This window comes from Pelobates fuscus, chromosome 12 (genome assembly GCF_036172605.1).
Source record: "Pelobates fuscus isolate aPelFus1 chromosome 12, aPelFus1.pri, whole genome shotgun sequence".
NCBI classification, from domain to species: domain Eukaryota; kingdom Metazoa; phylum Chordata; class Amphibia; order Anura; family Pelobatidae; genus Pelobates; species Pelobates fuscus.
In genome coordinates this window covers 79,124,198-79,139,283 of record NC_086328.1, presented here as the reverse complement: position 1 = coordinate 79,139,283, position 15,086 = coordinate 79,124,198, and the positions used below count along the sequence as shown (strand labels likewise).

Genomic DNA, 15,086 nt, shown 5'->3' with positions numbered 1-15,086 from the left:
TCATTCCCAAAGAAAATAGAATAGCGTTGTCTGTTTTTCGCCAAAGTGTATTAGTGTAGATAGCGTTTTGAATCGACAGGCAGTTTTCGCGAATCAACATTTGCCACTCAAATTAACATATTTTATTTTTGCAACTATTCAAGCTTTCAATGGGACCATTAAGGTCATCTGGTGTAATGATAGGTTTTGAGTTAGGAGACATAGTCATAGGACTACTAAACAATAAACAGATTTGTCCCAATAGATGATATACTTAGTGAAGATTTTCAAGGCTTTAACATTAAAGCAATAAATGGGAGGGCATATCAAGTGAAATATTAAGGCAAAAGTGAGGTTTACAAGGGCTTCTCAAATGCAGCTTTAGGCACAGCTTCTCTCAATAAGTGTAAACGTTACTATATGCTTTTAGTTTTACTACAATATTGAACATTAATGAATTAATCCAAAGAGATTTCTTTAGGTTCCCATCCTCTCCTGTCTTAAAAGGTTATGCCTGGATTCCATCTGAGGACAAAGTCGGCATTAGATGTCCTCATTCCCAAAGAAAATAGAGTAAAGTTACCTGTTTCTCTGAAGTGGGTTTTGAATAGTGTACATTGCTTACCCTACTTAAATTCTAGAGTTTCTGGACGTTTTCTTGACTTCACATTTGTAGTTTTCTTGACTTCTCAATAGGTGAGAACTGATTTCTTTGGCCACTGTAGCGTTATATAAATTGTTTCAAGAACTGATGTTTCAGAAAAGAGTCCAACCCAGCTACTTATGTTTTAGAAAAGAGTCCAACACAGCTACTTCTACAGCTTGGCCCTTTCAACCTAAAAAAATGCAATTCAGATTTTGATCCTGAAAAATTCAGAGTTTAGTGAACCAACTCGATGAAACGTCTGCTAAGATCTTGTTTTCTGTGGTCTCAAAAGATTTTGTGCCTGGTGTCCATGAAATGCCAGTCCATCAATTTTAAATCTTCATCCCCCCTCCCCCAAACAATGATAATTACCTGCAGTAGAGTTTTCTCTCTATATTCGATTCTGGAGCTTAGTTTTGAATCGTCAAGCAGTTTTAATGACTCTACTTTTGCCACTCAAAATAGAACATTTTGTTTTTCTTAACAATTCATATATTGGTCAATTATGGTCATCTGTTGTCATGATAGATATTAAGTTACAAGACATGACCATAAGAATATTGAGCAATGAACAGATTTGGCTTAAATTCTTCTTAGTAAAGAACTTCATGGCTTGACCGTTAAAGCTATAAATGGGAGGGCATTTAAGCCATCTGATATAACAATAGACATTAAGTTATCACACATAGTTGTAGGAGTTCCAAATAATACTTTGCCTAAATGTTACAAATGATTCCCTCTGTTAATATATGTCTTTAGCATTAAACTATTGAGCAAACAAGAGTCACCAGATGGACATTTTTCAAAATAAAATACAATTAGTTTTTAACAAACCAAGGTTCTAGCCTTTTTCTCAAATGCAATAGAGTTTGTTATATGTGTTGGGGATGTAGCTCAGTGGTAGAGCGCATGCTTCGCATGTATGAGGCCCCGGGTTCAATCCCCGGCATCTCCAGTGTTGCATATTTTCTTTTTAATTTTTAATTATTTTTAATTTTTTCTTCATATAGTTCCACTGAGGGATTTATTCAACAGAAGATAAATTGAATCAAGTGAAACTCCAAGTAAACATCTTTAAGCTCCCATCCTCTCTTGTCTAAAAATGTTGATCCTGAAATCCATCTGAGGACAAAGTCTGCATTAGATTTCCTCATTCCCAAAGAAAATAGAATAGCGTTGTCTGTTTTTCGCCAAAGTGTATTAGTGTAGATAGCGTTTTGAATCGACAGGCAGTTTTCGCGAATCAACATTTGCCACTCAAATTAACATATATTTTTTTTGCAACTATTCAAGCTTTCAATGGGACCATTATGGTCATCTGGTGTCATGATAGATTTTGAGTTAGGAGACATAGTCATAGGACTACTAAACAATAAACAGATTTGTCCCAATAGATGATATACTTAGTGAAGATTTTCAAGGCTTTAACATTAAAGCAATAAATGGGAGGGCATATCAAGTGAAATATTAAGGCAAAAGTGAGGTTTACAAGGGCTTCTCAAATGCAGCTTTAGGCACAGCTTCTCTCAATAAGTGTAAACGTTACTATATGCTTTTAGTTTTACTACAATATTGAACATTAATGAATTAATCCAAAGAGATTTCTTTAGGTTCCCATCCTCTCCTGTCTTAAAAGGTTATGCCTGGATTCCATCTGAGGACAAAGTCGACATTAGATGTCCTCATTCCCAAAGAAAATAGAGTAAAGTTACCTGTTTCTCTGAAGTGGGTTTTGAATAGTGTACATTGCTTACCCTACTTAAATTCTAGAGTTTCTGGACGTTTTCTTGACTTCACATTTGTAGTTTTCTTGACTTCTCAATAGGTGAGAACTGATTTCTTTGGCCACTGTAGCGTTATATAAATTGTTTCAAGAACTGATGTTTCAGAAAAGAGTCCAACCCAGCTACTTATGTTTTAGAAAAGAGTCCAACACAGCTACTTCTACAGCTTGGCCCTTTCAACCTAAAAAAATGCAATTCAGATTTTGATCCTGAAAAATTCAGAGTTTAGTGAACCAACTCGATGAAACGTCTGCTAAGATCTTGTTCTCTGTGGTCTCAAAAGATTTTGTGCCTGGTGTCCATGAAATGCCAGTCCATCAATTTTAAATCTTCATCCCCCCTCCCCCAAACAATGATAATTACCTGCAGTAGAGTTTTCTCTCTATATTCGATTCTGGAGCTTAGTTTTGAATCGTCAAGCAGTTTTAATGACTCTACTTTTGCCACTCAAAATAGAACATTTTGTTTTTCTTAACAATTCATATATTGGTCAATTATGGTCATCTGTTGTCATGATAGATATTAAGTTACAAGACATGACCATAAGAATATTGAGCAACGAACAGATTTGGCTTAAATTCTTCTTAGTAAAGAACTTCATGGCTTGACCGTTAAAGCTATAAATGGGAGGGCATTTAAGCCATCTGATATAACAATAGACATTAAGTTATCAAACATAGTTGTAGGAGTTCCAAATAATACTTTGCCTAAATGTTACAAATTATTCCCTCTGTTAATATATGTCTTTAGCATTAAACTATTGAGCAAACAAGAGTCCCCAGATGGACATTTTTCAAAAAAAAATACAATTAGTTTTTAACAAACCAAGGTTCTAGCTTTTTTCTCAAATGCTATAGAGTTTATTCCATGTGTTGGGGATGAAGCTCAGTGGTAGATCGCATGCTTTGCATGTATGAGGCCCCGGGTTAAATCCCCGGCATCTCCAGTGTTGCATATTTTTCTTTTTAATGGTGTGGTATTGATATAGTTCCACTGAGGGATTTATTCAACAGAAGATACATTGAATCAAGTGAAACTCCAAGGAAACATCTTTAAGCTCCCATCCTCTCTTGTCTAAAAATGTTGATCCTGAAATCCATCTGAGGACAAAGTCTGCATTAGATTTCCTCATTCCCAAAGAAAATAGAATAGCGTTGTCTGTTTTTCGCCAAAGTGTATTAGTGTAGATAGCGTTTTGAATCGACAGGCAGTTTTCGCGAATCAACATTTGCCACTCAAATTAACATATTTTATTTTTGCAACTATTCAAGCTTTCAATGGGACCATTAAGGTCATCTGGTGTAATGATAGGTTTTGAGTTAGGAGACATAGTCATAAGACTACTAAACAATAAACAGATTTGTCCCAATAGATGATATACTTAGTGAAGATTTTCAAGGCTTTAACATTAAAGCAATAAATGGGAGGGCATATCAAGTGAAATATTAAGGCAAAAGTGAGGTTTACAAGGGCTTCTCAAATGCAGCTTTAGGCACAGCTTCTCTCAATAAGTGTAAACGTTACTATATGCTTTTAGTTTTACTACAATATTGAACATTAATGAATTAATCCAAAGAGATTTCTTTAGGTTCCCATCCTCTCCTGTCTTAAAAGGTTATGCCTGGATTCCATCTGAGGACAAAGTCGGCATTAGATGTCCTCATTCCCAAAGAAAATAGAGTAAAGTTACCTGTTTCTCTGAAGTGGGTTTTTAATAGTGTACATTGCTTTCCCTACTTAAATTCTAGAGTTTCTGGACGTTTTCTTGACTTCACATTTGTAGTTTTCTTGACTTCTCAATAGGTGAGAACTGATTTCTTTGGCCACTGTAGCGTTATATAAATTGTTTCAAGAACTGATGTTTTAGAAAAGAGTCCAACACAGCTACTTCTACAGCTTGGCCCTTTCAACCTAAAAAAATGCAATTCAGATTTTGATCCTGAAAAATTCAGAGTTTAGTGAACCAACTCGATGAAACGTCTGCTAAGATCTTGTTTTCTGTGGTCTCAAAAGATTTTGTGCCTGGTGTCCATGAAATGCCAGTCCATCAATTTTAAATCTTCATCCCCCCTCCCCCAAACAATGATAATTACCTGCAGTAGAGTTTTCTCTATATATTCGATTCTGGAGCTTAGTTTTGAATCGTCAAGCAGTTTTAATGACTCTACTTTTGCCACTCAAAATAGAACATTTTGTTTTTCTTAACAATTCATATATTGGTCAATTATGGTCATCTGTTGTCATGATAGATATTAAGTTACAAGACATGACCATAAGAATATTGAGCAATGAACAGATTTGGCTTAAATTCTTCTTAGTAAAGAACTTCATGGCTTGACCGTTAAAGCTATAAATGGGAGGGCATTTAAGCCATCTGATATAACAATAGACATTAAGTTATCACACATAGTTGTAGGAGTTCCAAATAATACTTTGCCTAAATGTTACAAATTATTCCCTCTGTTAATATATGTCTTTAGCATTAAACTATTGAGCAAACAAGAGTCAACAGATGGAAATTTTTCAAAATAAAATACAATTAGTTTTTAACAAACCAAGGTTCTAGCTTTTTTCTCAAATGCTATAGAGTTTGCTCTATTTGTTGGGGATGTAGCTCAGTGGTAGAGCGCATGCTTCGCATGTATGAGGCCCCGGGTTCAATCCCCGGCATCTCCAGTGTCGCACATTTTTCTTTATAATGGTGTGGTATAGATATTTCTTCATATAGTTCCACTGAGGGATTTATTCAACAGAAGATAAATTGAATCAAGTGAAACTCCAAGGAAACATCTTTAAGCTCCCATCCTATCTTGTCTAAAAATGTTGATCCTGAAATCCATCTCAGGACAAAGTCTGCATTAGATTTCCTCATTCCCAAAGAAAATAGAATAGCGTTGTCTGTTTTTCGCCAAAGTGTATTAGTGTAGATAGCGTTTTGAATCGACAGGCAGTTTTAGCGAATCAACATTTGCCACTCAAATTAACATATTTTATTTTTGCAACTATTCAAGCTTTCAATGGGACCATTATGGTCATCTGGTGTCATGATAGATTTTGAGTTAGGAGACATAGTCGTAGGACTACTAAACAATAAACAGATTTGTCCCAATAGATGATATACTTAGTGAAGATTTTCAAGGCTTTAACATTAAAGCAATAAATGGGAGGGCATATCAAGTGAAATATTAAGGCAAAAGTAAGGATTACAAGGGCTTCTCAAATGCAGCTTTAGGCACAGCTTCTCTCAATAAGTGTAAACGTTACTATATGCTTTTAGTTTTACTACAATATTGAACATTAATGAATTAATCCAAAGAGATTTATTTAGGTTCCCATCCTCTCCTGTCTTAAAAGGTTATGCCTGGATTCCATCTGAGGACAAAGTCGGCATTAGATGTCCTCATTCCCAAAGAAAATAGAGTAAAATAGAGTTTCTCTGAAGTGGGTTTTGAATAGTGTACATTGCTTACCCTACTTAAATTCTAGAGTTTCTGGACGTTTTCTTGACTTCACATTTGTAGTTTCTTGACTTCTCAATAGGTGAGAACTGATTTCTTTGGCCACTGTAGCGTTATATAAATTGTTTCAAGAACTGATGTTTCAGAAAAGAGTCCAACCCAGCTACTTATGTTTTAGAAAAGAGTCCAACACAGATACTTCTACAGCTTGGCCCTTTCAACCTAAAAAAATGCAATTCAGATTTTGATCCTGAAAAATTCAGAGTTTAGTGAACCAACTCAATGAAACATCTCAAAAGATTTTGTGCCTGGTGTCCATGAAATGCCAGTCCATCAATTTTAAATCTTCATCCCCCCTCCCACAAACAATGATAATTACCTGCAGTAGAGTTTTCTCTCTATATTCGATTCTGGAGCTTAGTTTTGAATCGTCAAGCAGTTTTAATGACTCTACTTTTGCCACTCCAAATAGAACATTTAGTTTTTTTTAACAATTCAAGCTATATATTGGTCAATTATGGTCATCTGTTGTCATGATAGATATTAAGTTACAAGACATGACCATAAGAATATTGAGCAATGAACAGATTTGGCTTAAATTCTTCTTAGTAAAGAACTTCATGGCTTGACCGTTAAAGCTATAAATGGGAGGGCATTTACGCCATCTGATATAACAATAGACATTAAGTTATCAAACATAGTTGTAGGAGTTCCAAATAATACTTTGCCTAAATGTTCCAAATGATTCCCTCTGTTAATATATGTCTTTAGCATTAAACTATTGAGCAAACAAGAGTCCCCAGATGGACATTTTTCAAAATAAAATACAATTAGTTTTTAACAAACCAAGGTTCTAGCTTTTTTCTCAAATGCTATAGAGTTTGTTCCAAGTGTTGGGGATGTAGCTCAGTGGTAGAGTGCATGCTTAGCATGTATGAGGCCCCGGGTTCAATCCCCGGCATCTCCAGTGTGGCATATTTTTCTTTTTAATGGTGTGGTATTGATATAGTTCCACTGAGGGATTTATTCAACAGATGATACATTGAATCAAGTGAAACTCCAAGGAAACATCTTTAAGCTCCCATCCTCTCTTGTCTAAAAATGTTGATCCTGAAATCCATCTGAGGACAAAGTCTGCATTAGATTTCCTCATTCCCAAAGAAAATAGAATAGCGTTGTCTGTTTGTCGCCAAAGTGTATTAGTGTAGATAGCGTTTTGAATCGACAGGCAGTTTTCGCGAATCAACATTTGCCACTCAAATTAACATATTTTATTTTTGCAACTATTCAAGCTTTCAATGGGACCATTAAGGTCATCTGGTGTAATGATAGGTTTTGAGTTAGGAGACATAGTCATAGGACTACTAAACAATAAACAGATTTGTCCCAATAGATGATATACTTAGTGAAGATTTTCAAGGCTTTAACATTAAAGCAATAAATGGGAGGGCATATCAAGTGAAATATTAAGGCAAAAGTGAGGTTTACAAGGGCTTCTCAAATGCAGCTTTAGGCACAGCTTCTCTCAATAAGTGTAAACGTTACTATATGCTTTTAGTTTTACTACAATATTGAACATTAATGAATTAATCCAAAGAGATTTATTTAGGTTCCCATCCTCTCCTGACTTAAAAGGTTATGCCTGGATTCCATCTGAGGACAAAGTCGACATTAGATGTCCTCATTCCCAAAGAAAATAGAGTAAAGTTACCTGTTTCTCTGAAGTGGGTTTTGAATAGTGTACATTGCTTACCCTACTTAAATTCTAGAGTTTCTGGACGTTTTCTTGCCTTCACATTTGTAGTTTTCTTGACTTCTCAATAGGTGAGAACTGATTTCTTTGGCCACTGTAGCGTTATATAAATTGTTTCAAGAACTGATGTTTCAGAAAAGAGTCCAACCCAGCTTCTTATGTTTTAGAAAAGAGTCCAACACAGCTACTTCTACAGCTTGGCCCTTTCAACCTAAAAAAATGCAATTCAGATTTTGATCCTGAAAAATTCAGAGTTTAGTGAACCAACTCGATGAAACGTCTCAAAAGATTTTGTGTCTGGTGTCCATGAAATGCCAGTCCATCATTTTTAAATCTTCACCCCCCCCTCCCCCAAACAATGATAATTACCTGCAGTAGAGTTTTCTCTCTATATTCGATTCTGGAGCTTAGTTTTGAATCGTCAAGCAGTTTTAATGACTCTACTTTTGCCACTCAAAATAGAACATTTTGGGTTTTTTAACAATTCAAGCTATATATTGGTCAATTATGGTCATCTGTTGTCATGATAGATATTAAGTTACAAGACATGACCATAAGAATATTGAGCAATGAACAGATTTGGCTTAAATTCTTCTTAGTAAAGAACTTCATGGCTTGACCGTTAAAGCTATAAATGGGAGGGCATTTAAGCCATCTGATATAACAATAGACATTAAGTTATCAAACATAGTTGTAGGAGTTCCAAATAATACTTTGCCTAAATGTTACAAATTATTCCCTCTGTTAATATATGTCTTTAGCATTAAACTATTGAGCAAACAAGAGTCAACAGATGGACATTTTTCAAAATAAAATACAATTAGTTTTTAACAAACCAAGGTTCTAGCTTTTTTCTCAAATGCTATAGAGTTTGCTCTATGTTTTGAGGATGTAGCTCAGTGGTAGAGCGCATGCTTCGCATGTATGAGGCCCCGGGTTCAATCCCCTGGATCTCCAGTGTCGCACATTTTTCTTTATAATGGTGTGGTATAGATATTTCTTCATATAGTTCCACTGAGGGATTTATTCAACAGAAGATAAATTGAATGAAGTGAAACTCCAAGGAAACATCTTTAAGCTCCCATCCTCTCTTGTCTAAAAATGTTGATCCTGAAATCCATCAGAGGACATCCATCTGTTTTTCACCAAAGTGAATTAGTGTAGATAGCGTTTTGAATCGACAGGCAGATTTCGCTACTCTACATTTGCCACTCAAATTAACATATTTTATTTTTGCAACTATGCTTTCAATGGGACCATTATGGTCATCTGGTGTCATGATAGATTTTGAGTTAGGAGACATAGTCATAGGACTACTAAACAATAAACAGATTTGTCCCAAAAGATGATATACTTAGTGAAGATTTTCAAGGTTTTACATTAAAGCAATAAATGGGAGGGCATATCAAGTGAAATATTAAGGCAAAAGTGAGGTTTACAAGGACTTCTCAAATGCAGCTTTAGGCACAGCTTCTCTCAATAAGTGTAAACGTTACCATATGCTTTTAGTTTCACTACAATTTTAAACATTAATGAATTAATCCAAAGAGATTTCTTTAGGTTCCCATCCTCTCCTGTCTTAAAAGGTTATGCCTGGATTCCATCTGAGGACAAAGTCGGCATTAGATGTCCTCATTCCCAAAGAAAATAGAGTAAAGTTACCTGTTTCTCTGAAGTGGGTTTTTAATAGTGTACATTGCTTACCCTACTTAAATTCTAGAGTTTCTGGACGTTTTCTTGACTTCACATTTGTAGTTTTTTTGACTTCTCAATAGGCGAGAACTGATTTCTTTGGCCACTGTAGCGTTATATAAATAGTTTCAAGATCTGATGTTTCAGAAAAGAGTCCAACCCAGCTTCTTATGTTTTAGAAAAGAGTCCAACACAGCTACTTCTACAGCTTGGCCCTTTCAACCTAAAAAAATGCAATTCAGATTTTGATCCTGAAAAATTCAGAGTTTAGTGAACCAACTCGATGAAACGTCTCAAAAGATTTTGTGTCTGGTGTCCATGAAATGCCAGTCCATCATTTTTAAATCTTAATCCCCCCCTCCCCCAAACAATGATAATTACCTGCAGTAGAGTTTTCTCTCTATATTCGATTCTGGAGCTTAGTTTTGAATCGTCAAGCAGTTTTAATGACTCTACTTTTGCCACTCAAAATAGAACATTTTGTTTTTTTTAACAATTCAAGCTATATATTGGTCAATTATGGTCATCTGTTGTCATGATAGATATTAAGTTACAAGACATGACCATAAGAATATTGAGCAATGAACAGATTTGGCTTAAATTCTTCTTAGTAAAGAACTTCATGGCTTGACCGTTAAAGCTATAAATGGGAGGGCATTTAAGCCATCTGATATAACAATAGACATTAAGTTATCAAACATAGTTGTAGGAGTTCCAAATAATACTTTGCCTAAATGTTACAAATGATTCCCTCTGTTAATATATGTCTTTAGCATTAAACTATTGAGCAAACAAGAGTCAACAGATGGACATTTTTCAAAATAAAATACAATTAGTTTTTAACAAACCAAGGTTCTAGCTTTTTTCTCAAATGCTATAGAGTTTGCTCTATGTTTTGAGGATGTAGCTCAGTGGTAGAGCGCATGCTTCGCATGTATGAGGCCCCGGGTTCAATCCCCGGCATCTCCAGTGTCGCACATTTTTCTTTATAATGGTGTGGTATAGATATTTCTTCATATAGTTCCACTGAGGGATTTATTCAACAGAAGATAAATTGAATCAAGTGAAACTCCAAGGAAACATCTTTAAGCTCCCATCCTCTCTTGTCTAAAAATGTTGATCCTGAAATCCATCAGAGGACATCCATCTGTTTTTCACCAAAGTGAATTAGTGTAGATAGCGTTTTGAATCGACAGGCAGATTTCGCTACTCTGCATTTGCCACTCAAATTAACATATTTTATTTTTGCAACTATGCTTTCAATGGGACCATTATGGTCATCTGGTGTCATGATAGATTTTGAGTTAGGAGACATAGTCATAGGACTACTAAACAGTAAACAGATTTGTCCCAATAGATGATATACTTAGTGAAGATTTTCAAGGTTTTAACATTAAAGCAATAAATGGGAGGGCATATCAAGTGAAATATTAAGGCAAAAGTGAGGTTTACAAGGACTTCTCAAATGCAGCTTTAGGCACAGCTTCTCTCAATAAGTGTAAACGTTACCATATGCTTTTAGTTTCACTACAATTTTAAACATTAATGAATTAATCCAAAGAGATTTCTTTAGGTTCCCATCCTCTCCTGTCTTAAAAGGTTATGCCTGGATTCCATCTGAGGACAAAGTCGGCATTAGATGTCCTCATTCCCAAAGAAAATAGAGTAAAGTTACCTGTTTCTCTGAAGTGGGTTTTTAATAGTGTACATTGCTTACCCTACTTAAATTCTAGAGTTTCTGGACGTTTTCTTGACTTCACATTTGTAGTTTTTCTGACTTCTCAATAGGCGAGAACTGATTTCTTTGGCCACTGTAGCATTATATAAATTGTTTCAAGAACTGATGTTTCAGAAAAGAGTCCAACCCAGATACTTATGTTTTAGAAAAGAGTCCAACACAGCTACTTCTACAGCTTGGCCCTTTCAACCTAAAAAAATGCAATTCAGATTTTGATCCTGAAAAATTCACAGTTTAGTGAACCAAGTCGATGAAACGTCTGCTAAGATCTTGTTCTCTGTGGTCTCAAAAGATTTTGTGCCTGGTGTCCATGAAATGCCAGTCCATCAATTTTAAATCTTCATCCCCCCTCCCCCAAACAATGATAATTACCTGCAGTAGAGTTTTCTCTCTATATTCGATTCTGGAGCTTAGTTTTGAATCATCAAGCAGTTTTAATGACTCTACTTTTGCCACTCAAAATAGAACATTTAGTTTTTTTTAACAATTCCAGCTATATATTGGTCATTTATGGTCATCTGTTGTCATGATAGATATTAAGTTACAAGACATGACCATTAGAATATTGAGCAATAAACAGATTTGGCTTAAATTCTTCTTAGTAAAGAACTTCATGGCTTGACCGTTAAAGCTATAAATGGGAGGGCATTTAAGCCATCTGATATAACAATAGACATTAAGTTATCACACATAGTTGTAGGAGTTCCAAATAATACTTTGCCTAAATGTTACAAATTATTCCCTCTGTTAATATATGTCTTTAGCATTAAACTATTGAGCAAACAAGAGTCACCAGATGGACATTTTTCAAAATAAAATACAATTAGTTTTTAACAAACCAAGGCTCAAATGAAGCTTTAGGCACAGCTTCTATCAATAAGTGTAAACGTTACCATATGCTTTTAGTTTCACTACAATTTTGAACATTAATGAATTAATCCAAAGAGATTTCTTTAGGTTCCCATCCTCTTCTGTCTTAAAAGGTTATGCCTGGATTCCATCTGAGGACAAAGTTGGCATTAGATGTCCTCATTCCCAAAGAAAATAGAGTAAAGTTACCTGTTTCTCTGAAGTGGGTTTTGAATAGTGTACATTGCTTACCCTACTTAAATTCTAGAGTTTCTGGACGTTTTCTTGACTTCACATTTGTAGTTTTCTTGACTTCTCAATAGGTGAGAACTGAATTCTTTGGCCACTGTAGCGTTATATAAATTGTTTCAAGAACTGATGTTTCAGAAAAGAGTCCAACACAGCTACTTCTACAGCTTGGCCCTTTCAGCCTAAAAAAATGCAATTCAGATTTTGATCCTGAAAAAAATCAGAGTTTAGTGAACAAACTCAATGAAACGTCTGCTAAGATCTTGTTCTCTGTGGTCTCAAAAGATCTTGTACCTGGTGTCCATGAAATGTCAGTCCATCAATTTTAAATCTTCATCCCCCCTCCCCCAAACAATGATAATTACCTGCAGTAGAGTTTTCTCTCTATATTCGATTCTGGAGCTTAGTTTTGAATCGTCGAGCAGTTTTAATGACTCTACTTTTGCCACTCAAAATAGAACATTTTGGTTTTTTTTTAACAATTCAAGCTATATATTGGTCAATTATGGTCATCTGTTGTCATGATAGATATTAAGTTACAAGACATGACCATAAGAATATTGAGCAATGAACAGATTTGGCTTCAATTCTTCTTAGTAAAGAACTTCATGGCTTGACCGTTAAAGCTATAAATGGGAGGGCATTTAAGCCATCTGATATAACAATAGACATTAAGTTATCAAACATAGTTGTAGGAGTTCCAAATAATACTTTGCCTAAATGTTACAAATGATTCCCTCTGTTAATATATGTCTTTAGCATTAAACTATTGAGCAAACAAGAGTCAACAGATGGACATTTTTCAAAATAAAATACAATAAGTTTTTAACAAACCAAGGTTCTAGCTTTTTTCTCAAATGCTATAGAGTTTGCTCTATGTTTTGAGGATGTAGCTCAGTGGTAGAGCGCATGCTTCGCATGTATGAGGCCCCGGGTTCAATCCCCGGCATCTCCAGTGTCGCACATTTTCCTTTATAATGGTGTGGTATAGATATTTCTTCATATAGTTCCACTGAGGGATTTATTCAACAGAAGATAAATTGAATCAAGTGAAACTCCAAGGAAACATCTTTAAGCTCCCATCCTCTCTTGTCTAAAAATGTTGATCCTGAAATCCATCTGAGGAAAAAGTCTGCATTAGATTTCCTCATTCCCAAAGAAAATAGAATAGCGTTGTCTGTTTTTCGTCAAAGTGTATTAGTGTAGATAGCGTTTTGAATCGACAGGCAGTTTTAGCGAATCAACATTTGCCACTCAAATTAACATATTTTATTTTTGCAACTATTCAAGCTTTCAATGGGACCATTATGGTCATCTGGTGTCATGATAGATTTTCAATTTAGGAGACATAGTCGTAGGACTACTAAACAATAAACAGATTTGTCCCAATAGATGATATACTTAGTGAAGATTTTCAAGGCTTTAACATTAAAGCAATAAATGGGAGGGCATATCAAGTGAAATATTAAGGCAAAAGTAAGGATTACAAGGGCTTCTCAAATGCAGCTTTAGGCACAGCTTCTCTCCATAAGTGTAAACATTACTATATGCTTTTAGTTTTACTACAATATTGAACATTAATGAATTAATCCAAAGAGATTTCTTTAGGTTCCCATCCTCTCCTGTCTTAAAAGGTTATGCCTGGATTCCATCTGAGGACAAAGTCGGCATTAGATGTCCTCATTCCCAAAGAAAATAGAGTAAAGTTACCTGTTTCTCTGAAGTGGGTTTTGAATAGTGTACATTGCTTACCCTACTTAAATTCTAGAGTTTCTGGACGTTTTCTTGACTTCACATTTGTAGTTTCTTGACTTCTCAATAGGTGAGAACTGATTTCTTTGGCCACTGTAGCGTTATATAAATTGTTTCAAGAACTGATGTTTCAGAAAAAAGTCCAACCCAGCTACTTATGTTTTAGAAAAGAGTCCAACACAGATACTTCTACAGCTTGGCCCTTTCAACCTAAAAAAATGCAATTCAGATTTTGATCCTGAAAAATTCAGAGTTTAGTGAACCAACTCAATGAAACGTCTCAAAAGATTTTGTGTCTGGTGTCCATGAAATGCCAGTCCATCATTTTTAAATCTTCATCCCCCCTCCCCCAAACAATGATAATTACCTGCAGTAGAGTTTTCTCTCTATATTCGATTCTGGAGCTTAGTTTTGAATCGTCAAGCAGTTTTAATGACTCTACTTTTGCCACTCAAAATAGAACATTTTGGTTTTTTTTTAACAATTCAAGCTATATATTGGTCAATTATGGTCATCTGTTGTCATGATAGATATTAAGTTACAAGACATGACCATAAGAATATTGAGCAATGAACAGATTTGGCTTAAATTCTTCTTAGTAAAGAACTTCATGGCTTGACCGTTAAAGCTATAAATGGGAGGGCATTTAAGCCATCTGATATAACAATAGACATTAAGTTATCAAACATAGTTGTAGGAGTTCCAAATAATACTTTGCCTAAATGTTACAAATGATTCCCTCTGTTAATATATGTCTTTAGCATTAAACTATTGAGCAAACAAGAGTCAACAGATGGACATTTTTCAAAATAAAATACAATAAGTTTTTAACAAACCAAGGTTCTAGCTTTTTTCTCAAATGCTATAGAGTTTGCTCTATGTTTTTAAGGTTGTAGCTCAGTGGTAGAGCGCATGCTTCGCATATATGAGGCCCTGGGTTCAATCCCCGGCATCTCCAGTGTCGCACTTTTTCCTTTATAATGGTGTGGTATAGATATTTCTTCATATAGTTCCACTGAGGGATTTATTCAACAGAAGATAAATTGAATCAAGTGAAACTCCAAGGAAACATCTTTAAGCTCCCATCCTCTCTTGTCTAAAAATGTTGATCCTGAAATCCATCTGAGGACAAAGTCTGCATTAGATTTCCTCATTCCCAAAGAAAATAGAATAGCGTTGTCTGTTT

General features: G+C 35.1%; 7 non-coding genes across 7 annotated transcripts; all 7 read left to right on the top strand.

Annotated features, from left to right (window-relative positions):
- The first annotated feature begins 1,508 nt into the window (after positions 1-1,508).
- TRNAA-CGC (transfer RNA alanine (anticodon CGC)) lies at positions 1,509-1,580 on the top strand. Its single transcript has one exon. It is a non-coding gene; the product is annotated as a tRNA-Ala (tRNA).
- Positions 1,581-5,013: 3,433 nt separating this feature from the next.
- Positions 5,014-5,085, top strand: TRNAA-CGC (transfer RNA alanine (anticodon CGC)). Its single transcript has one exon. It is a non-coding gene; the product is annotated as a tRNA-Ala (tRNA).
- Positions 5,086-6,762: 1,677 nt separating this feature from the next.
- Positions 6,763-6,834, top strand: TRNAA-AGC (transfer RNA alanine (anticodon AGC)). The gene has a single exon. It is a non-coding gene; the product is annotated as a tRNA-Ala (tRNA).
- A 1,671-nt stretch (positions 6,835-8,505) lies between these two features.
- On the top strand, positions 8,506-8,577 carry TRNAA-CGC (transfer RNA alanine (anticodon CGC)). The gene has a single exon. It is a non-coding gene; the product is annotated as a tRNA-Ala (tRNA).
- A 1,632-nt stretch (positions 8,578-10,209) lies between these two features.
- On the top strand, positions 10,210-10,281 carry TRNAA-CGC (transfer RNA alanine (anticodon CGC)). Its single transcript has one exon. It is a non-coding gene; the product is annotated as a tRNA-Ala (tRNA).
- Positions 10,282-13,031: 2,750 nt separating this feature from the next.
- TRNAA-CGC (transfer RNA alanine (anticodon CGC)) lies at positions 13,032-13,103 on the top strand. Its single transcript has one exon. It is a non-coding gene; the product is annotated as a tRNA-Ala (tRNA).
- A 1,686-nt stretch (positions 13,104-14,789) lies between these two features.
- On the top strand, positions 14,790-14,858 carry TRNAA-CGC (transfer RNA alanine (anticodon CGC)). The gene has a single exon. It is a non-coding gene; the product is annotated as a tRNA-Ala (tRNA).
- The last annotated feature ends 228 nt before the right edge of the window (positions 14,859-15,086 follow it).